Below are 21,998 nucleotides of genomic sequence, written 5' to 3'. Positions count from 1 at the left end.
GAAAAGCGATCCCGCGATATCTCACAGGATCGTGGCTGCTCATACGAGCAGAGCAGAGCCGAGTTCCTCCTGGCCCCAGGTGCAATTTCAGGCAGCCATAAATCGGCTGCCCATGCATTTCTAACAGTTCTTCCAGTACCAGCAACTACAGCACTTGGATGACAGTATAAATTACCCAAAAAACCCAGCTAAAATTATCAGTGAAAAATTATTGTCTCTGCAGCACTGATGTTTTACTAGCTTGGGAACCATTAAGACACTCTCTTTAGGCTTGGGAACCTAGGCAAAGACACCCAAAAGAGGCTTGGGAACCTCGTGTAAGATGCCCACCTTTCCATTTCCTAATAAACATTCCTATTTTTAAATATTTTTGAACACAGTCTTATAACATCTTGTGTCCTTTATTTAAAAAAAATGCTGCTTATTGAAAAAATAATCACTTTTACTGCAGTTGTATCAAGGGTGCAGTGCAGAAATCACAAGCTGCCCGCAAACAGTTGAGGAGATTTTTCAATCCTTATATGAAGCGACACCAAATGTAGAACACTATATTCTTAAAGAAGAGAGTCTGCTCTTTACAATGATGCTACAATGAAGAGGATTGAAGCTGTCCCACATGACCAAACAGGACATCAAAGATAGCCACAATTTGGCAAAAACCTGTTAAATACCAACTTTGAACTCTTATATTTTTTCAACAACTTGAAGGAAAGTACTGTACTGCATATTGGAAGTCTTCATTGCAACTGTGTACTTAGTATACCTGCCAAAAATTAGCCCGAAAGGCCAAGTAGTTTTGAAACTACAGCAGCCTGAAGATTGCTGTAAATTCTTTTTTTTTGTGGCAAAGATTTTTTTTATTTTTTTCTCTCCAATCACAGTACAATAAAAATTATAACAACATCAAATTGTTTTACAATAAATCAATTTCAGGAAGTTATAGAATACAATGCTACCACCTTCACTTTTGACATCTGAATAAAAATAGCTGCCCAATTTTTTAATGCTATAGAAATATGCTATTAGCTAAGACCCCATTTAAGCTGTTCCGAATTCTAGTATCTTACATTGAATAGGCTGAAATGTTTCAAATCTCTCCTAATCGCTTCCATATCAATTTTCATATATAATCAATACCCTTTACAATTAGTTACCACCTATTAATAAAATACCCTTAAAAAAATAAACCCAATAATATCACCAAATATTGCCTAATTAATCCAATTACCAACCTAATTACTAATAGCTTTATATAAAAAATGTAAAATGAAAAGAATAGAATCAAAATAAAATTAAATCTATAAATCTTGGAATTGCGATTTTGGATTCGGGAAGTAAATGCAATGAGAAGATTTGAATAAGATTTGAATAACAATGGGAAGATTTTAATAACATCGTCATGGAGAGGAATGGGAAAGATCTGCAGAGCAACTAAGTAAGAACCTTTTCTAACTAAATAAGTTAACATATACTTCTGAGATACGCACAGAGAAGATCTGGAGCAGGACACGGACATTTTACATTAAATTCAATTTCTACAGTATCATCTTAAACAAAGAAGAAAAATGGTATTATTAGACGAAAGGAATCTGTTAGAATCATGGTTATATCTGTTAGAATCATGGACATATTACTTGATAAGAGGCATTATATTCTTAAATGTTTAACTATACAGTATTAAAATTATTGAATTTATTAACAGGGGGGAAAACCCTCTGGATATGCAGTCTACTTGATAATAATATGGATTTGATAGTATTAACATCAGGAGGGGAAAGAGTGTTTTGAAAGAATTCTATGTTTTTTATACCTTTTTAAAAAATTCAGATAAGATCGAGATTATATGAAATTTGTTATGCACAGCCTGTAAATTCATTTTTCAGGATTTTTTTGCAAAGTTTGAGCCTGAACCATGTAAAAAGTAAGAGGACTAGGTACATGGGGTTTTACCACTTTATAAAGCCTTACAAGGTGTGCAGGTTCTCCAAATATCTCCAACATACTACTAAAACTTCCATGTTTACAGCTTCTAGAAATTGGCCCAAAATGACTCAGCATTTTGCAATCCTTTATTTGAGGTCTCCTAACTCCCAATTTTTAGTTTTTTGAACTAAAATTTTACACAGCATAGATTTATATCATAAAGAAACTAGGTGCCAAATTTCATCAAAATCTGAGATGGTGAGATGGGGACCACTGGTCCACATCACACGGAATGACCCATTGTACATTTTCAGGGATGTTGATCTGGAAAGTATAACATTGCAATAAAAATGACAGCAACTTTGATAAAGTGATTAAGGGATGGGGATATTCACCTTCTAGTCCTACTGTCTTGAGCACAGCTTGGTGGGTTTTGGCAACTGAATTGAATCTCTCTTGTTCTAGGAAGAAATGGGATATAGAGAAAATTGAAATAAATTTAGCGAAATAGCTTCCTTTTTTCTGTTTCTTCTTCCCCCCTCTCCCTTTTTCTTTCTCTCCCTTCCTTCCTTTTTTCTCTTTCTTCTTCCCCCCCTCTCTCTCCCTCTTTTCTCCCTTCCTTCCTTCCTTTCTTTTTCTCTCTCCCTCATTCTTTCTCTCCCTTCCTTCGTTTTTTCTCTATCTTCTTCCCTGTCTCTCCCTCTCCCTTTTTCTCCCTTTTTTCCTTTCTCTCTTTCTCTCTCTCTCCCTCTTTCTTTCTCTCCCTTTTTTCTCTTTCTTCTTCCCTGTCTCTCTCTCCCCCTCCCTCCTTTCCCCCTCCCTCCTTTCATCCTCAATTTCTTTCTTTCTCTCTCCATCTTTCTTTCTCTCCCTTCCTTCCTTTTTTCTCTTTCTTCTTCCCCACTCTCTCCCTCTTTTTCTCCTTTCCTTCCTTCCTCTCTTTCTTCCTTTCTCTCTCTGTCCCTCTTTTTTCTTTCCCTCCCTCCCTTCTTTCCTCTCTTTCTTTCTTTCTTCCTTCCTTCCTTCTTTCTTTCTTTCTTTCTTTCTTTCTGCAAACAAGAAGGGGCTCAGTCAGGCTCACAGGAGGCAGTTGGTGGCACCATGTATCTCCCCCGGCACCAGCAGAGGCAGTAAGAGCCAGGGGCCCAGAGCGGAGGGTGGTGGGAGAGGTGCGGGCACTGCGGCTGGCATTGGGCTCAAGTTGCCCCCCCCCCGCTGCCTTGCCAGTTATGGGTGCACCAAGTGGCCATTTAAAATGTGCACCGAACGCCATCGGTGGAGGGAAGAGGAGGCAGCAAACAAGAAGGGGCTCAGTTAGGCTCACAGAAGGCAGTTGGCGGCACCGCACGTCCCCCTGGCACCAGCAGAGGCAGTAAGAGCCAGGGGCCCAGGGCAGGGAGGAGATGGGAGAGGCGCTGGCCCCGTGGCTGGCATCAGAGAGGGCGGAGGGAAGAAGAGGCAGCAAAGGAGAAGGGGCTCAGGGCTCAGGCAGGGAAAAGACCTTCTAGCATATCCCCCCTGCCCCCGCCCACAGCTTTTCCGCCGATGTAGGAGCTCAGCTTACCTTAACTGTCGAGCTCTCAAAGGAAAGGCCGTTTGGCTGCCGGCGGGAGTAGATATTCCTCAGATGAAGTAACACCCCCGCACTGAGGAGGAAAGCAGTCTAATTGGCTTCTTTTTCCCTGCTTTTGTTACAGAGGAACTGTTGCTGCCCAATGCTTGCAGAGCAGCAACATTTCCAAATTGTTAATTGGTCGCAGGAATTATAATTGCTGCACAGAAGTCTGTTCTTGCACTAGTGTGCGCCCGCACAACTTAGCAGGAACATTTCCAAGCAAGAGACCCTATATCTGCCTCTACCTAGGATTGAATTCACAACCTCCTGATTGTGAGGCAAGAGCTCTACCTCTAGGCCACAACAGCCAACCTTGTGGCTTGAGTAGGGGCTGGCTGGGAAGGCCTTCTTCCTGATAGTGAACTAATATTATTCTTTATATTTTTCTCATATCATCAGTTTTAATAGAGATAGCTGACACTTAGTCAAACAAAGCTACGTATTACAGTCTGAGCTGTTAAAAGGCAGTATTTTGCCCAAGTCTGCAATATCTAACTGCAAGTCTGCAATTATCTAACTGCATGTTGCTAATATGTTATATGAAATATGGGGACAAGGACTGTTCACTGGGGGGGTGTTTGTCAGGGTCTCATGTTGACCCCATTAGACAGATCAGGCCAAGAAATCAATTCCAGAGAAAGGTTAAACTACTTTTATTGGATTGACTATCATAACCAAATGTTGCAAGTCTTATTCTGCTGTTCCTCCTCCCTTTTCTTATAGTTCAGTGAATTAGGGAGGTATCTACCTGAGTCACTCTTGACTGTTATCTGGCCATTGGGGACTTCAAATGCTTTATCCCTTGTTGCCTTGACAATGGAGTTTACATATCTCCATCAACATCATCTTCCTTAATATTCACAACTCCTGAGATATTGATTAAAGGTTGTAGAAATAATTAGAATATCCTAATTGGACTCAGAGATTTCAGAGATTCAGGATAGTGTTTCTTGACTATTTGATTACTGATGGAATCATAATCAGGTGGTGACTACTTTGTCATTTGAATATTGGAAAAGGCTTATTAATTATTTGTCTGTTGATTCAACAGACTGAAGTTGAAACAAAAGTGACATTATGAGGATATACCATTTTTTTAAAAAAAAATAGCAAAATATCTTGCTGCCATCTTGTCTGCTTCAGGTAACTTGGGTTCAGTTGAAACATTTGGTACTTCTGAAGAGGAAAAGGAAGAAGCAAGAAGGAAACAAAAGAAAAGAGGGAGGAGGTTGCTCAGTGTTGGAAGGAAAATCCATCTGGTTCAGTTCCAAGCTGGGATAAAGATACTGGAAACAACATGGAGGCTGCATCATGCAGTTCTAGGTCAGCTGAACAATTAGCTAGAAGACTGCCATGATTTTTATACAGGTCCTGAAATGCTGTTGGGAGCAAGAGGTGGTAGTTGTGCAGTGAAAGGGTTTGTGTTCTGAAAGGGTGTTGGGCAATTCTTATTGTAGCTAATGGCTTTCATTCTGTACTGAATCTTGGATGAGGGGCTACTGTACTAACCCTACCATAAATCTTAGTAAGATAATGTTTAAGGAATAAAATTTATAGAGGTTCTTGTGAGACACATCTGAATAGAGTAGAATAGAATAGAATGGAATAGAAGAGAAGAGTTGGGAGGGACCTTGGAGGTCTTCTAGTCCTGCTTAGGCAAGAAATCCTACACCACTTCATACAAATGATTATCCAACATGTTCTTTAAAACTTCCAGTGTTGCAACATTCACAATTTCTGAAGGCAAGCTGTTCTACTGATTAAGTGTTCTAACTGTCAAGAAATTTCTTCTTAGTTCTAAGTTGCTTCTCTCCTTGATTATTTCTACCCATTGCTTCTTGTTTAGAGCACCTTGTTCTCAGGTGCTTTGGAGAATAATTTGACTCCATCTTCTTTGTGGCAACTGCTGAGATGTTGGGAATACTGCTATCATGTCTCCCCTAGCCCCTCTTTTCATTAAACTAGACATACATTAAACTTGACAAAATTCTATAAGGAATTAGATAAAATAGTCCAAAATTTTGTCTGCAATGGTAAAAAAATCCAGAATCAAATATATATTGCTGCAAGATAAAAGGAAACAGGGAGGAATGGGTTTACCAGATTGGAAGATCAAGCAGCAACTGTAACATGGCTAAAAGATTGGGTAACACTAATAAATAAAAGAATACTAACCATCAAAGGGCACGACTTACAGTTGGGCTGGCATAAATATCTTTGGAGTGAAGGCAACAAAATCCACAACAACTTTCAAAGACACTATGTAAGAAGGGCACTGATAGGGTATTGGCTGGAAATTAGAAGGAAATTTTATACTCAAATTCCAAAGTGGTTATCTCTGATGGAAGCCATGATCTATCCTAATCTATTAAATTTAGACAAGAAAATTACAAATTGCTAGACAACCATAATAAATTAAAAACAAGAAAAATTTGGCATTAATTGACATAAACATTGACTAGTGGCCTTACTTTCAGATACAAAACAAATATAAATCAGACTTAGCTCAATTTGGTTTTAAGAAAAATTACCAGGAATTGGATAAAATTTTATTAGGCTCTGACGAGAAAGCGATTTCAAAATTGTACAATTGCCTACTAAATTATAAAATGGAGGATCAAAGAGTCAAAGAGGTAATGATAACATGGGCCGAGAATTCTCTTCTGCCTTCAAGAGGTTCTGATGCCTGTTTAGTCTAATGTATGGTGTATGGTTATGTTTGTTGAAGGAGATAATGAGTCTTTTTAAAAAATAATGTTGTATACTCTTTCTTTTATCCATATTAATAAATATTATACTTCTATAAAAATAAATAATATAAAAAAACATGGGCCCAGAATATTGGGCGCATGATTGACTTAGACAATTGGGAAAGAGTATGGGATTGGAACCTCAAGCTAACAATGTTTGTGGTATACAAAGAGAACACTTATAAAATGTTTTATTGTTGGCATCCCTCTCCAACAAGTTTGGAAATGTAAAACAGAACTGGGCACGTACTACCACATGTGGTGGATGCGCCTATTGGGCAGGACCTAATGGAAACAAATACAAAGATGGCTAATTGAAATCACATTAGTTAAATTAGACCTAAAACCCCAAATGTTCCTCCTAGGCATCATGGACCAAAGCATAAGGGGAAAAAAAAAGAGAGCAATATTTGATGATACACATAATGATGGCAGCAAGAATTTCATATATGCAACTATGGAAAAAAGAAACAACTCCCACTAACTTAATGGTCATAAACAAGATATTGGAATCAGCAGATATGAATAAGCTAACTATGCGAATAAAAGAGAAGGAAGAAACAGATTTCTACAAAATCTGGGAGAAACTGTACAAGGTTGGACAAGAAAAATAAAACAAAACAAGATAGGTAGTATAGAGGTACAGTAATCTAAATGAGAATTTATAGAGCATGGTAATATATAGGAAAAAAGATTGATCAATAAGAAGTGAAGGAAGGATTATAATTGATAATCAACATTGATGTTTGGATATATTGCTATCACTATTATAATTATGATGATGAATAAGACGGTAATTTTTTGAAGTACAAAAACAAAACAAATTCCTGGGGGAATTGCTTGGCAGAAGAAGGCCGAGGGGCCAGATGAAGGCCAAGGGCCAGAAAAAGGTTACCCTAAGCAGTGTGGGGTGAACCGGCCTGTGTCAGAATAATTAATAAATGTATAACTGCATAAGGTAGACAGTGAGTATTGATTTATGAAAAGAAGATATAATAGAACTGTGATGTTTTTCTTTTTCTGGTTTAAGTATGCAGAGTTGTAATATGCTGTAGTTGTGTGTGTGTGTGTGTGTCTGTATACAAACATACGAGTCTTCGGAGAGGGATGGCATACAAATCTAATAAATATAAATAAATATATGTGTGTGTTTGCAGTTTTTTCTTTTTGTTGTTGTTTTGTTTACTATGTATTGTTTTCTTTTTTTGCATACGTCATAAGCATTAGCTTTTTAAAAAGACTTTCAATAATAAATCTTTTAAAAAAATAAAACTAAACTAAACATATGGAGTTCCTGCAACCGTTTTTCATATGTTTTAGCCTCCATTCCCCTAATCATCTTTGTTGCTCTTCTCTACACTCTTTCTAGTCTCAATATCCTTTTTACATCATGGCAACCAAACCTGAATGCAGTATTCCATGTATGGCCATACCAAGGCATTGTAACGTGGTATTAATACTTTATGTGATCTTGATTCTATCCCTCTGTTAATGCAGCCTAGAACTGTGCTGACTTTTTTGGCAGCTACTGCACACTGCTGGCTCATATTTAAATGGTTGTCCACTAGGACTCCAAGATCTCTCTCACAGTTACTACTGTTGAGCAAGGTACCATACATACCATAGCTGTGTATTTTGTTTTTTTTGCCCAAATGTAGAACCTTACTTTTTTCACCATTGCCAGGCCGACTGCAAATTCAGCCATTATCAGAACAGTCCCGAAAGCCCGCCAAAATAGGATTGTAAATTATCAATCATTCATTCTCAACTCTGACAGTTTACTCACTAAGGTCCATTCAAAGCCAGGATTTCAGAATCCAGGAGGATTAGGGACACCTCTCTGCTACAAGTCCTTGCTCTCCATTGTATGAATGTTGATCTTCCATGCCCATTTTTTCATAAGCCTCTCTTTCTCCACTGCACCGCTACGGTGAGTCCAACGTGGGCAATACTTCAGCTTGTTTGGCAGGGACTGAGTTAAATTTTAGTACAATGAAACAGGCTCCACCCATTAGCTGCCCCAGAGGGCCAGTCTTAAACACTCAGTTGTAGTGTAGGGATGATGAGTTTTCTTTCTTCTTTGACTAATAAAAAAATTGTCTTTTTCTCTCTTCCCTTTCTACAGGAAGAAGATTGACATGACTTACAAGACAGGGGGTTCTGCAGAGGCCTCTACCCTGAGGGGTACCGCCTCCTCCCCAGCCGTCTTACTGGAGGAACCGTTGCCCTGTTGGGGGCCTCTGCTCTGTGGAGCACTGTCCCATGCCAGGAAACCAGAGTCTAGGGTCACTGCTCTGCAGGGCACACCTCATGCAGACCACAAGCAGGGGACATTGGAGCCTCCCCCAGGCCTCCATGTTGCGACGCACGCCTGTTCTCATCGCCCCCCCCCACTCCCAGCTGAGCGCTTGAGAGCCACCGCGTGGAAAATCGCTTAATCGGAACGCTGATAACGAGCCGCTGAACTGCTGAGCCTGGTAAACATGGAGCGGAGCAATCCGGGCAACATTTGAACAGTGGGGGCAGGGCGCAGGCCTCAGAATCGGCTATAGGGTGATCAGGTCTCATGGTTCCCCTCTTGGTAGGCTAATTTGAAGAGAGTCGCAGCTGCCATTTTGGAGTCGGAGCTTCAGAATGCCCATCTTTTGGGAACAGGAAGTGATTAATCAGGATCACCCTGGGCCTTCCTGTGACCCAGCCAGCAAGGCAGCCACGCCCTGGGAGCCCTATTGGTGGAGAGGAATCAGGCATGCTCATGAGCACACTCACGGCTGCCATTTTACACCTCATTTTGCTGGTGTTTTTCTCCATGAGCAGTCTATAATTATGAAGTTGTGAGTACTACTGTTTACTCATGGCAGATCCACAAACCGCAGGGGAGGGGCCCCCTCCAATTGCTTCTAAATCAAGAGCCAAAGAGAAGAATCAGGGGACAAAATCCAAGTCCAAGGGCTCCTCCTCTTCCTCGGCCCTCAAGGAAGCAGAGAAACATATTAAGGCCCTAGAGGGGCAGTTGGAGGCTGCACAAAGACAAGCTTCAGCCTTTTCCCCAGTCAGTCTTTCCTCAGGACAGCAATTAAGTCTATTAACAGTTCCTCCTACTATACCAGATATAAATACACCTGCTCCTGAGGGAGCTTGGTCCCCTGAGAGACAATATGTTTTATCTGTGGATATGGGCCTACCTACCCAAACCTAGCCTCAGCCCCAGGGTACCCAGAGGTCTTGAGCACCCTCTGCTACGTTCACCCCCACAGCAGTGGGCTTACGTGACCCTCAAGAAACCTGGCAAACTATGTCTCCAGCCATACAGGAGATGATTGCTACAGCATATACACAAGGGGTTGCGACTGGAGCACTACAGCATGCAAGCCTACTTCATCCAGACCAGAGCGCAGAGATGTCTGGGCTGTTCCTCCTCCCACGCAGCCTCCCAAAGACTCCTTCAATGAGGATCCCGGGCAGCCTGACACAGGGAGTGAGCCCGAAGATGACCTCTCAGAAGATGAGGTCATCATCTCAGATCAGCCAACCTTCACAGGCCTCTTTAAACCCAGCCTCTTTAGAATTTTTCTGCATAAGGTCAAACAGGTCCTGGCCTTGGACAATGCTACTCAACCAGAGCAGCCTTCAGTAGGCATTCAACCAGCCACGCAAATCTTGACCAAACTCCAGATGGAATCAGACAACATTCCATCTTCCCCCATATTTTTGGACAATGTCAAGTGGCCTTGGGAGCACCCATTGGTGGCATTGTGCCCTACAGCGTCAGAGAGAAAGTTTTATACTTTTGATTCCAAGATGGAAACCTTACTCCAATTTCCATCAGTGGACCCTCCGGTGGAGAGCCTAATTTCCTCTGCCTTGGTGCAGAGATTTTACTAGTGGCAGATGCCCGTGGTTCGCCGACCTGATGGGCCTGTCCATATCGAGTCCTTGGTGGATTCCCACCCATCGGGTCTCCCTCTAGCAGGGGTCCATTCTACATCTGGACCCACAGTTGTGGAAACTTGCCGTGTGACACTTGAGGGGGACCACATGAGACAATATCACTTACCGGATCATCACCACAATCCAGGCGTCGTATAGTCCTTCTACAACACGCATCTACCAGGCCAGCTGGGCAGCTTACTGTTCCTTCTGCAAAACACAAAACATCATACCACAGTCTTCTTCAGTTATTCAGGTACTCTCCTTTTTACAAGAGGGTTTGGACAAAGGGTTAGCACTGAATATTCTGCGTAGACAAGTGGCGGCTATAGCAACAGTGCTAAGACCCGACCACCTCAGACCATTTCACATCACCCTTAGATCAAGGAGTTCCTCAGGGGAGTGTCCAACCTCCGCCCTCCCACCATTCACTGTTTTCCTTCCTGGGACCTACCATTAGTTCTTCAGGCCCTTACAGGCCCACCATTCAAGCCACTTTGCCACATTTCACTAGAGCCTTCCTAGTAGCTATCACGTCGGCCAGAAGAGTATCAGAACTTTCCGCCTTATCAGTACGATCAGACCTTTGCATATTTCACACAGACAGGGTGGTCCTACACCTAGATCCAGCATTCCTAACCAAGATGAATACGGCCTTTCACCGTACCCAAAGATAATCCTACTGGACTTTTGTACACACGGATCCCATCCTTCTGAGTTCAGATGGCACAAACTGGACGTTCGCAGAGTCCTGAAAATGTATGTTCATCATATGACACTATTTAGAAAGACTGAAGCCCTATTTGTTGCCTTCCACCCTTCTTCTCAGGGTTCCAAGGTTTCCTCCAAGACTTTTAGCAGATGGATTCAGTCCTGTATCACCAGAGCCTATGAGTCACAAGCTACCCCCATACCAGTGGGGATCACGGCCCACTCTACCAGGAGCGTGGCCACCATGGCTGCATGGGCTACACAAGCTCCGCTTGAAGAGATTTGTAGGGCAGCAATCTGGACCACCCCCACTTCTTTTATTAAGCACTACCATTTAGATTTTTATGCGAGGTGGCCTTTGGACGAAGGGTATTGCAAGGGGTGTGCATTAACTCTGCACGCCTGGCTCAGCCTTCTCCTGCCCTAGTTTGAATTGCTTGGGTATATCCCACGTTGGACTCTCCATAGCAGTGCAGTGGAGAAGGACCGTTGAACCTACCTGAATAGTCTTCTCGATGCACTGCAAGGAGAGTCCAAACCCAACCCGATCTTTATCCTTCTGAAGGCCCAGGGATGCAATTTAGGTTGGTTCATTGTTTATGACTTCCTTCACAACATTCTTAAAGTTATGGGTTACTTGTTTCTTACTTGTATTTAATAAATTATTCATTTTTGCTTATTACACTACTCCTTCATTTTTTATTGATTGGCCCTCTGGGGCAGCTAATGGGTGAAGCCTGTTTCATTGTACTAAAATTTAACTCAGTCCCTGCCAAACAGGCTGTTGGACTCTCCTCGCAGTGCATCGAGAAGACCGTTCAGGTAGGTCCAATGGTCCTTTTATACCCACATGGATGTCAAAATGTACATAGAGATATTCAATGCCTGAATCTATGTCTATTGAGATATTTGTGCCTGTCTCTCATTCTTCTAATTTTGGGTCCTCGATTTCCCCCTCGTCCCCTGACTCAGACATTACCATAGCTGGGGTTTCTACAGTCTCTGATGGTCCTCCAGGCTCTAACTCCCCTCCACTCTCACTATCACTCAGTTGGCAAAAACACTGGCCTAGGATACCCAGATGGACCTGGTTCATCCTCTTCAAACTGAGCTGGCCGTAGGCTATTCACAACAGTTGTTTAATGAGATTGGTCTGTAATTCAATTCTGTAATTTCATAGCATCTTCCTTTTGTAGTAACACAATATTGGCTTTTTTCCACCTTTGAGGTATCTCCCCCCCTGTAATATATCATTTATTATATCCTTTAGTGGCTGAAGAAATTAATCTTCAGTGGATTGCTCCTACCACCGATACTGGTGCGCAGCTTTGGGTGACTTGAATGCACACACGCATTCATTCTGCGCATGTGCAGGAAGCAAAATCTTGTGAGAGGACACATGTGTGAGAGAGATTTTGACAGGGTTTTTTGATTCGGGACATGCAGTGGAGCAAAAAATCACTGAAATCTCTCTTGCACATGCGATTTTTTTTCCTGCACAGGCGCAGAAGCAAAAATGCACTGGGACACACACACACACACAGAGACTCACACACCTGCACACAAGACACCCGGAGCTGTGCGCACAGCTCAACTTTTGATACTGGTGCGGCGTCCTTTACTGTTCTGGTAAGAACCCACTACTGATCTGGATTGCCGTTTAGTTTGGATAGCTTTAAAACCCAACTGAGTAAATTATGAAGGATAGATCCATTGAATGCTACAGTATTTCTTTGGAAGAGTTATATTATCCCTGAATTGGAGAAGACATCCTCCAAATACTGTTCCAGCTTCAGGGAACAATGGAAAAAGGGGGGAATGCCTCAACTTCTGCTTGTGAGTATCCTAAAGGCATATGCTGGCTACTGAGAGAAAATGCTGGATTAGGATGATCTTTGACCTAATACAGCAGAGCTATTCTTATGTTTGTATATGATTTGCAAAAAATAGCTGCATCCAGTGATTGTAATTAAGTTTTCATATTATTCTTATCATACTGTTTTAATTTATATGGAGTATGTGACCTATATTTACACCTTGAGTCTGTACATATTTATCATATTATATTGTTTTGTCTTGTTCCTTTATGTTTTTAGAGCCCAGGTTCCCAGGCCCAGTGGATCTATGTGAAACATAGCAGTAAGTCAGCAGTATTTGTTTCTTGTTTCTCTTTTTAAATTTGTTTTTTGTTCATGCCAGAGCTTCAGATAGCATGCCTTCCAAATTTTCTAGTTGACTTTTGATACCACAAATCATAATGTCTCTCCAATCCAATCTGGTCAGAAACAGTTTAAAGAGTACGAAAGGCACATTTTTGTCAAAAGGCAATTGAACTTTGTTTTCCTTTGAAGACATTTTGCTTCTCATCCAAGAAACTTCTTCAGCTCTGACTAAGTACATAATGGTATTAAATAGTAAGTGTAATGGCCCGCCCATGTCTTGGTACTGCAAAGTAATACTCAATACCAAGCTTTGCGAACCTTAATTCAAATGTTGCTCAAAGGAATGCGACTAGAGCAAAACTACCTTTGATCCTTAGGCGATGTAATTATTGCCTCCTGATGTTCCTTCAAGGAACTCACAAATTGTGGGCGTACCGTTCATGGTCCTAATTTTTAATAGCTGGGTGAACTAAAGAAGAGGGAGTAAGAGTTCCAACTCGGCTATGTTTGCTACAAATTCATTCACTGTTTCCTACCTTCTTTCATGGGAGATTGGCAAAAGTACCTATGTTTGGGGGCAGGTCCTCTTCAAGTCACTGTCCAGTGGAGGTGAAATTCGAAAACACTGACCACAGCCAGCAGTCAGCAGAAGCAGCCTATGCATTGCACTCGAACCGCTGCATCACCAAGGCTTTCAGAGGAAGAAAGATTAGGAAGATATTTCAAACCCCAATCCACTCCATCAACTGGCCATACCCTTACCAGGATAGGAATCTGCAGACTCTGCCCAGCAAGGCCCAAATAATAACCTCTAAAGCGCAAGCTCTCTGATATCAAAACATAAAATCCTAAAAATTCCTGCAGGAAATAGTGCATAAATTATCCCTGCCAATGCAGTATTGATAGAAAGGAGCGCAGGTGCACACCTTACGTCCAGAGTCTTACCAATAATACGAGAGTAACTGCAGGGTCTTTGTCTGTGACATTACGATGTCCAAAGTCCTAAACCATTATTAATAATGGTCAAATTGGTGAAAAGACCACCTGCACAAAACGTATGTAAGAGCAATCGTGATTAATAACACAATACAAGTAACATTTAAGATTCTAGCTGAATCACACCTTCATAATTGTGGATCCCTTCAAAATGGGGAGCGCTCCCGGACTAACAGCATGTGTTAAACACTTTCTACGAAGCAACAAACAGGTGCCTTCCTACTTGCAAAAATGGACCATGGAGAACAAAATGTATATACCCTCCTTTATATATATGCACTTTTAAGCATATATCATGTATAATTGTGAATTTTTTCATTATGTCATTTATATTATTTATTTATTTTAATCATTTATTTGTAATTACTGAAAGGGTTTAAGGGGCCGGGCCAATGCCATAGCCTCAAACCACCATCCCATCATCAGTAATGCCTTAGGGAGAAGCTCCCATCCGAAAATACTAAGTATAAGAAATGACCAAATTATTCCCTTATTAACAAATGACTTATATATGTACATATACCACCAATGAGGCCAGTGACTGTAATTCAATGGATTAAATAATCCCTTAAATTATGACAATCAGGGCATATCACATTCCTCTAACAGGGATTCCCACAGCCAATCGCTGCCCCGCAAAATTGGAATTATGAGCAAAAACAGGTAGTTAAACTGCGTTCAAGGTGTTGATTTATATTATATACATATATGAATATAGGTACCCATACACATACACAAATGCACACACATATAAACTTATATAGAATACTACATCCATTACTATATAATAAATTATTATTATATGTATTATGAACTGTATAGTTGTGTATACATTGCATCACCTAACGGTGAATAAATATATACATACGTATATACACACACCTGCAAACAAATATATCTATACACACACACACACACACACACACACAGACAAGCATTATATATATATATATATTTGTTTTCGTTGATTTTCACGGGTACAGGTATGAAGGTCTTGGCATATTCGGGTTTCTTCTCATGTAGGATTCAAAGATTTCTGGTGACGTTTCGACGAGGTCCCACTCGTCATCTTCAGGCTGGTGCTTCTGTCCTTGTTCTAGGGCGAACGCATCGAGACCTGAGCTGCCTTCCCTCTATAAATACTGGTGTATGGGTGTATGGGTGTGTGGGTGTGGGGTGTTGGCTCAGCAGCTGCAAGCTGTGTTGAAATGTCCTGGTGAGTCAGTGGGGTAATTGATGTATGCTGATTAGTTGATGGTGATATCCTGAGTAGTTGGAGCCTGCAGGCTACTTAGCTGTTTTGTAATGTGTGTCTGGGGTGTAACAATTTTTGTTTGGCTGCGAGTTTGTGGTCTGGTCATGTGTTTATGGTGTTTGTCAGTTTGCTTTGTGTGCAAGTCAGAGGGGTCTGCAACAGTTGGGAGCACTGCTGTAGTTTGGCTCCTGGGTGGTGGTTTTATTTAGTCTGTAGGGTGGTTGTGGGTTTGGATCTGGTGGAGGTGATTGGTGATAGCATCCTGTATTGTTCGGAGTCTGGTTTCAGTTTGTATGGCTGGGATACGTTTGTTAATGAGGGTTGGTTTCCAGATGACTGGTAGGCGGGAGGTATCATCACACTTGTTCATATTGTGGGGATGTTTTTCTATCTCAATGGCTTCCATGATCATTCTTCTGTTGTAGTGTTCTGTTTTGGAAATTAATTTAGTTCTGTCAAAATTAATTTCATGTATTGTAGTTTTGAAGTGTTAGAAAAAGGAGGAAGTTTTTTCTTCTTTTCTTAACGCATTCTTATGTTCTGCAACACGTGCATTTATTCTCCTATTAGTTTGTCCAATATATGTAGCTGGGCAGATTTTACATGGTATTTGATAAACTCCTTGGTTTTCTAGCTGGATCTTGTCTTTGGGGTTTCTTAGGATGTTGGCTATTTTTTGATCTGTGCTTTTGGCTGTCTTGATGAATTTTGCTGATTTTATCTGTGGTGCCTTTGATGTAAGGGAGCAGGGCAATGCCGTTGTCCTGTTCTGTGTCTTGGTTCTTGGGGGGGCGTCTCTTTTTGGATTAGGTTGGTGATTGCTTCTCTTTGGAATCCATTGGAAATTAATACATTTGTGAGACGTATAATTCAGTTTCCAGGTGGTCTTTGTCGGCTAGGCATTTGGTTCTGGAGATGAGTCTCTTTTTTCCATATTTGTTTTTTTCTTCTTCTCTCTTATAAAATAAGTAAATGCCTCAACAATATTTTTATATAATTAGGAGATGTCTTCTTATATTCATGATCATTCTATGTTTCCGCTTAGTCTTCATATTCTTGTCCTACATCAACTATTTAACTCAAACTTTATATATAGTAATGTCAGGCCACACCTCTAACTTCACGTAATGATTTCTCCGATGCTATTTGGTTCGCTGACAAGTAAGTTATAAATTTTCCATTCAAGCAACTTCTATTAAGGAGAGAAGAAAAAAAGAGACTTTTCCATAAGTATTGCTCCACAAATAAAACATCTGCTAAACAGTGTCTTCAAATAATAATAATAATAATAATAATAATAATAATAATAATAATTTTTAAAACCAGTACATTTTTCTTAACATTGTTTAACAATGGGCCCAGTCTTCCTTTAATAGCATTTTTATTTTATTTCCAAAATTAAAAAAAATAAGGAAAAGAAAGAAAAATTAATAAGGAGACAGCCAACCCAGAACCAAGGAGAAATTTCTTGACAGTAAGAACAATTAGCCAGTGGAAAGGCTTGCCACCAAAAGCTGTGAGTGCTCCATCATTGGAGTCTTTCAAGAAGAGATTGGACAACCTCCTCTGAAATGGTATAAGGCAGTGATGGTGAACCTTTTTTTCCTCGGGTACCAAAAGAGCATGGGCACATGCTATCGCACATGCTATCGCATATTCAATGGCTGGAGAGGGCGGAAACAGTTTCCTCTGCCCCAGAGAACCTCTGGAGGCAGGAAATGGCCTGTTTCCCAACTTCTGGTGGGCCCAGTAGGCTCATATTTCACCCTCCCCAGGCTCAAAGGCTTGCTTGGAGAGTAAAAACGCCCTTTCCCATTCTCCCGGGGGTTCTCTAGCAGCCATAGGTTCACCATCACTGGTATAAGGTCTTTTGTTTGAGCAGGGAGTTAGAGTAGGAAGACCTCCACGGTCCCTTCCAATTCTTCTTATTCTATTAAAAAAAGGAAAAAATAACAAAACAAAATAATATAAAACCAGAAAAATGCACATAAAAATAAAATAACAAAGGCACACATAGGTGTGAGCCGGGGTGGCACAGTGGTTTAGAGTGCAGCACTGCAGACTACTTCAGCTAACTGCTAACTGTAGTTCAGCAGTTTAAATCTCACCACCAGCTCAAGGTTTACTCAGCCTGCTGACTCTTACCTACTTTGTCAAATGTCTTACTGAAGACCAAATATACTATACTGCTCAAAAAAATAAAGAGAACACTCAAATAACACATCCTATTTTCATTGAATACAGTGATCCCCCGCTCGTTGCGAGGGTTCCGTTCCAGGAGCCCCCGCAACGAGCGGGTTTTCGCGAAGTAGCGATGCGGAAGTAAAAACACCGTCTGCGCATGTGCAGATGGTGTTTTTACTCCCACAGCGCTAGCGAGGAGCCGAAGATTGGGGGCGGCGCGGCTGTTTGCCGCCGGCATGGAGGGCTTCCTAGCAGCCCCCCAAACCCGGGTTGGGGGTCCGGGAGGCGCTGTCTCTCGGCGCTTTCGAGCCGATTCCGGGAGCGAACTCGCTCACGGACTCGGCTCGAAAGCGCCGAGAGAGAGCGTTGACAGGCCCGTTCCTGGCGCTGTCTCTCGCCGCCTTCGAGCCGATTCCGGGAGCGAACTCGCTCACGGACTCGGCTCGAAAGCGCCGAGAGAGAGCGTTGACAGGCCCGTTCCTGGCGCTGTCTCTCGCCGCCTTCGAGCCGAGTCCGGGAGCGAACTCGCTCACGGACTCGGCTCGAAAGCGGCGAGAGAGAGCGTGGACAGGCCCGTTCCTGGCGCTGTCTCTCGCCGCCTTCGAGCCGAGTCCGGGAGCGAACTCGCTCACGGACTCGGCTCGAAAGCGCCGAGAGAGAGCGTTGACAGGCCCGTTCCTGGCGCTGTCTCTCGCCGCCTTCGAGCCGAGTCCGGGAGCGAACTCGCTCACGGACTCGGTTCGAAAGCGGCGAGAGAGAGCGTTGACAGGCCCGTTCCTGGCGCTGTCTCTCGCCGCCTTCGAGCCGAGTCCGGGAGCGAACTCGCTCACGGACTCGGTTCGAAAGCGGCGAGAGAGAGCGTTGACAGGCCCGTTCCTGGCGCTGTCTCTCGCCGCCTTCGAGCCGAGTCCGGGAGCGAACTCGCTCACGGACTCGGCTCAAAAGCGCCGAGAGAGAGCGTTGACAGGCCCGTTCCTGGCGCTGTCTCTCGCCGCCTTCGAGCCGAGTCCGGGAGCGAACTCGCTCACGGACTCGGCTCGAAAGCGGCGAGAGAGAGCGTTGACAGGCCCGTTCCTGGCGCTCTCTCTCGCCGCCTTCGAGCCGAGTCCGGGAGCGAACTCGCTCACGGACTCGGCTCGAAAGCGCCGAGAGAGAGCGTGGACATCGCCCGTATCTAGAAGAAGTTGCCACCCGAGCGCTCTTGCCCGGCGGGAGGCGAAGCATATGGGTGGGGGGGCTGTCAGGACACCCTCCCACCCCAGCACTTTGCATCCCGCCGGCAAAGAGCAATAAGGCAGCAGCTTCTGCCGGACACGGGCAATGGGCGGGACAGAGAAGCGGGAAGAATCAGGAGGTTCCTTTGGCGGCTGGAGGCTGCCTGGCACCCGCTGCAGCCAAAACAACAAAGCCAGGCAGCCCCCAGCTGCCAAAGGAGCCTCCTGATTCTCCCCGCTTCTCTGTCCCGCCCATTGCCCATGTCCGGCAGAAGCTGCCTCCCGTGCCGATGTTCCCCGCCAAGCCCAGTTCGGCTTCCCTGGCTGCTTGGCCGGAGGGGGGGGGGGGGGCTCGGCCAAAAGGGGCTGGAGACGCAGCGATTTGCCTCCCGCCCCTCGCCCCTGTGCCACCGGCACGTCATCTTCCCTCCCAGACAAAAAGGCCGGCCTTTGGGGATGAAGGGGTGTGTTCAGCTCTGCGTCTCCAGCTCCTTTCGGCCGAGCCCCCCCCCCCCCCCCGGCCAAGCAGGCAGGAGACGATCGGGCGACCGGAGCAGCAGCCAGGGAAGCCGAGCCGCGTATGGCGGTGACGGCGGCCGTCTCCTGCCTCCCGCGCCGATGTTCCCCGCCACGCCCGGCTCGGCTTTCCTGGCTGCTTGGCCGGGAGCTGGATGCTGGTGGTGGCGGAGGAAGGCGAATGCGGCTTGGAAGCTGGGAGGGGGGCAGAATATGGGAGGAGAGAGGCTTGCAATAGAGGGTGGAGGAAGCGGCCATGGGAGGGCGAGCTGCCTCAGGGAGGAGGATCGGGCGGGACCAGGTGGGGGCTGGAATTTCTCCGCCAGGGCGAAGGGCGGGCGAGCGGGTGCTGGGGAGGGCTTCTCGCCCTCCCGACAGCAAGAGGGGGGAGCGAACGGCGTGGGCAGGCGAAGGGCGGGCGAGCGGCAGCGAGGAGTTTGCGTGGGCGGTGGGGAAACTCCTCGCTGACGCCAGCAAGAGGGGGAAGACCCAGGGAAGCCGCTGCCATCTACGCATGCGTGCCCGGCACGCATGCGTAGATGGTATTTTTGACTTCCGGGTTGAAAAATAGCGAAGTACCCTGTTCGCAATGGTTGGGGACGCAATAAACGGGGGATCACTGTACTTTGTTCTGTACAAAGTTGAATATGCACAACAACAGTGTTGCTTCCTAAGTGGACAGTTTGATTTCACCAAAGTTTAATTTACTTGGAGTTACATTGTGTTGTTTAAGTGTTTCCTTTATCTTGTTGAGCAGTGCATATCCACAGAATTTCCCTAATTCACTAATTTAGTCACGTTATCAAAGAAGGAATGATGGTTTCATTGGCATCATCTGTTATTCACAAAGCCATGCTGGCTTCTAGTAATTGTCTTATTGTATGATTGTTTTTAAATAAGGGTTTTTATAACTGTTTGTTTTTAACAGTTAGATTTGTACACTGTACTGTATTGTTGTTGTAAGCCACTCCGAGTCTTCAGAGAGGGGCGGCATACAAATCTAATAAATAATAATAATAATAATAATTATTATTCATTTTTACATGCTCAAAAATCTACTGCTTGATTAATTTTTCCAGGATTTTTCCAAGCATTGATAGCAAGCTGATTGAACTATAGTTTCATGATCCATTTGTTCCATTTTTGTAAATTGGACCCACATCAACTATTTTCTAGTTTTCTTGTAGTTCCCCTGTGCTACATTACTTTTTCTGAAATGTTTTGCAGATCTCTCCATCACATACCAGAAACCGATTGGCATTAAGAAGAAAGATGGGACAATGGAAGTCAATCTTGTGAATCATTCAATTCCAATCCATTGTGATGGTCTTTATCTGTTCTTCTTGAAATGGAAAATCACATCAAATAAGGTCCCATTAAATCTCCTAATTTATAATCAGCCTAGCTCGCCCATTCTGAAGCTAAACTTCAGTGACCAGATGACTGAAATACAAGAAATCTTTGTGCATGAATTTCGTTCGAAAGATGAAGTGTATTTGATGTACAATGGATCTAATGAAGACATTGGAATATCTAAACATGACCTAATATTAAATCTTATAATGTTAACTCCTCATTCATATTGTTATCCTGAAAAATAGAAAGTAATTAAAAACTCACTAGGATCTTGGCCAGTTTTGTATTTCTTGTATTCAAAAATAGTTTTCATTTGATGCATTTCAGAAGCCTGGTTCCCAGGGCTAAAATGTGATGTTAGCTATTAATAAACAGAAGCATGGGGGGGGGGGTTGCTTGTTACTTACTTGGTAGTCTACAGATGATGGTAACAATGGTGGAGGCAGAGCTGCATTGTAAGGACAAAAGGATATCCAACTAAGCAATGAAGGGCTACCAAAATTTTTACAACCACACTGTGGGTGTGTCTGATGCAAATTGGGTGCTCTGGGGTCGAGCTCCATTTTCGCTACCCAACTGCATCCCCCCCCCCATCTGGGCAGCAGCCTACCCCTGCAACTAAGTAAAGAAAGAGGGGGAGGAAATGAAGAGAGTAAAAGGGAGCAGAAGGAGAGGAAGACAGAAGGCGGGAGAAGTGAAAAGGAGAAAAGAAAGAAGATGGGTAAAGAGAGGAATGAGCGGTAGAAAATCAAGTGACTGAGTGCCCAATGAGCAAGGACAGGAACAAGGGATGGGAATTTTGATCTAACATCCAGATAAATCACCAGAGAAACCATCAAACAAGAACCCAGGTGACCAGAGGGTAAGCAAAAACTCAAGTGACTGGAAAGCAAGCAGAGCAACCAGATAGTGGAGCAAGGGCAAAAGCAGGCAGCAGCAGATTCAGTGCAACGTATCAGACTTAGGTGCAGTGGAAGACCCAGGCAGCAGCAGATACAGATGACCATACAGTAGTGGAGGGGAAGCAGGCTGGGCACAATCTGCCAGATCCAGGTGGCCAGGCAGCAGCAGACCCAGGCAATGGGGGCAAGCAAAGTTGCTGTGGCCCGCCAGCAGATAGCTGATAACAGATCCCATTCAAGAGGAGACCAACTTGGTGATATGCCAGTGGCCTGCACAGCTGGCATCTGAGTTGGACAATGAGGAGACTGGTAAGGACTTGGTGCCAGAGGCAGAGGTTCAGGCAAGGTCTTTGGAACCTCCAGGACTTTATAGCATTGATGAGGAAGAAGAGGCTTATTTTCTTCTTAATGCACGAGCATGCAAAACTGCCAAAAAACAGTAGTGATTACTCCAGTGGAGGTCTCCTTGGGAGTAGGACTTGGG

General features: G+C 43.6%; 1 long non-coding RNA gene across 1 annotated transcript in view; it reads left to right on the top strand.

Moving 5' to 3' along the window:
• The window catches only part of LOC139164563 (uncharacterized), a 114,091-nt gene extending 93,247 nt beyond the window's left edge, over window positions 1-20,844 (top strand). Inside the window, exons 2-3 of the long non-coding RNA XR_011558636.1 lie at window positions 13,026-13,068; window positions 20,484-20,844. This is a non-coding gene — a long non-coding RNA (uncharacterized lncRNA). The remainder of the gene's footprint in view (window positions 1-13,025; window positions 13,069-20,483) is intronic.
• Window positions 20,845-21,998: the final 1,154 nt, after the last annotated feature.

Source organism: Erythrolamprus reginae, chromosome 3 (genome assembly GCF_031021105.1).
Source record: "Erythrolamprus reginae isolate rEryReg1 chromosome 3, rEryReg1.hap1, whole genome shotgun sequence".
Classification (NCBI taxonomy): Eukaryota; Metazoa; Chordata; class Lepidosauria; order Squamata; family Dipsadidae; genus Erythrolamprus; species Erythrolamprus reginae.
Note: the sequence above shows the minus strand (reverse complement) of the source record. Positions and strands in the feature narration are given on the sequence as shown.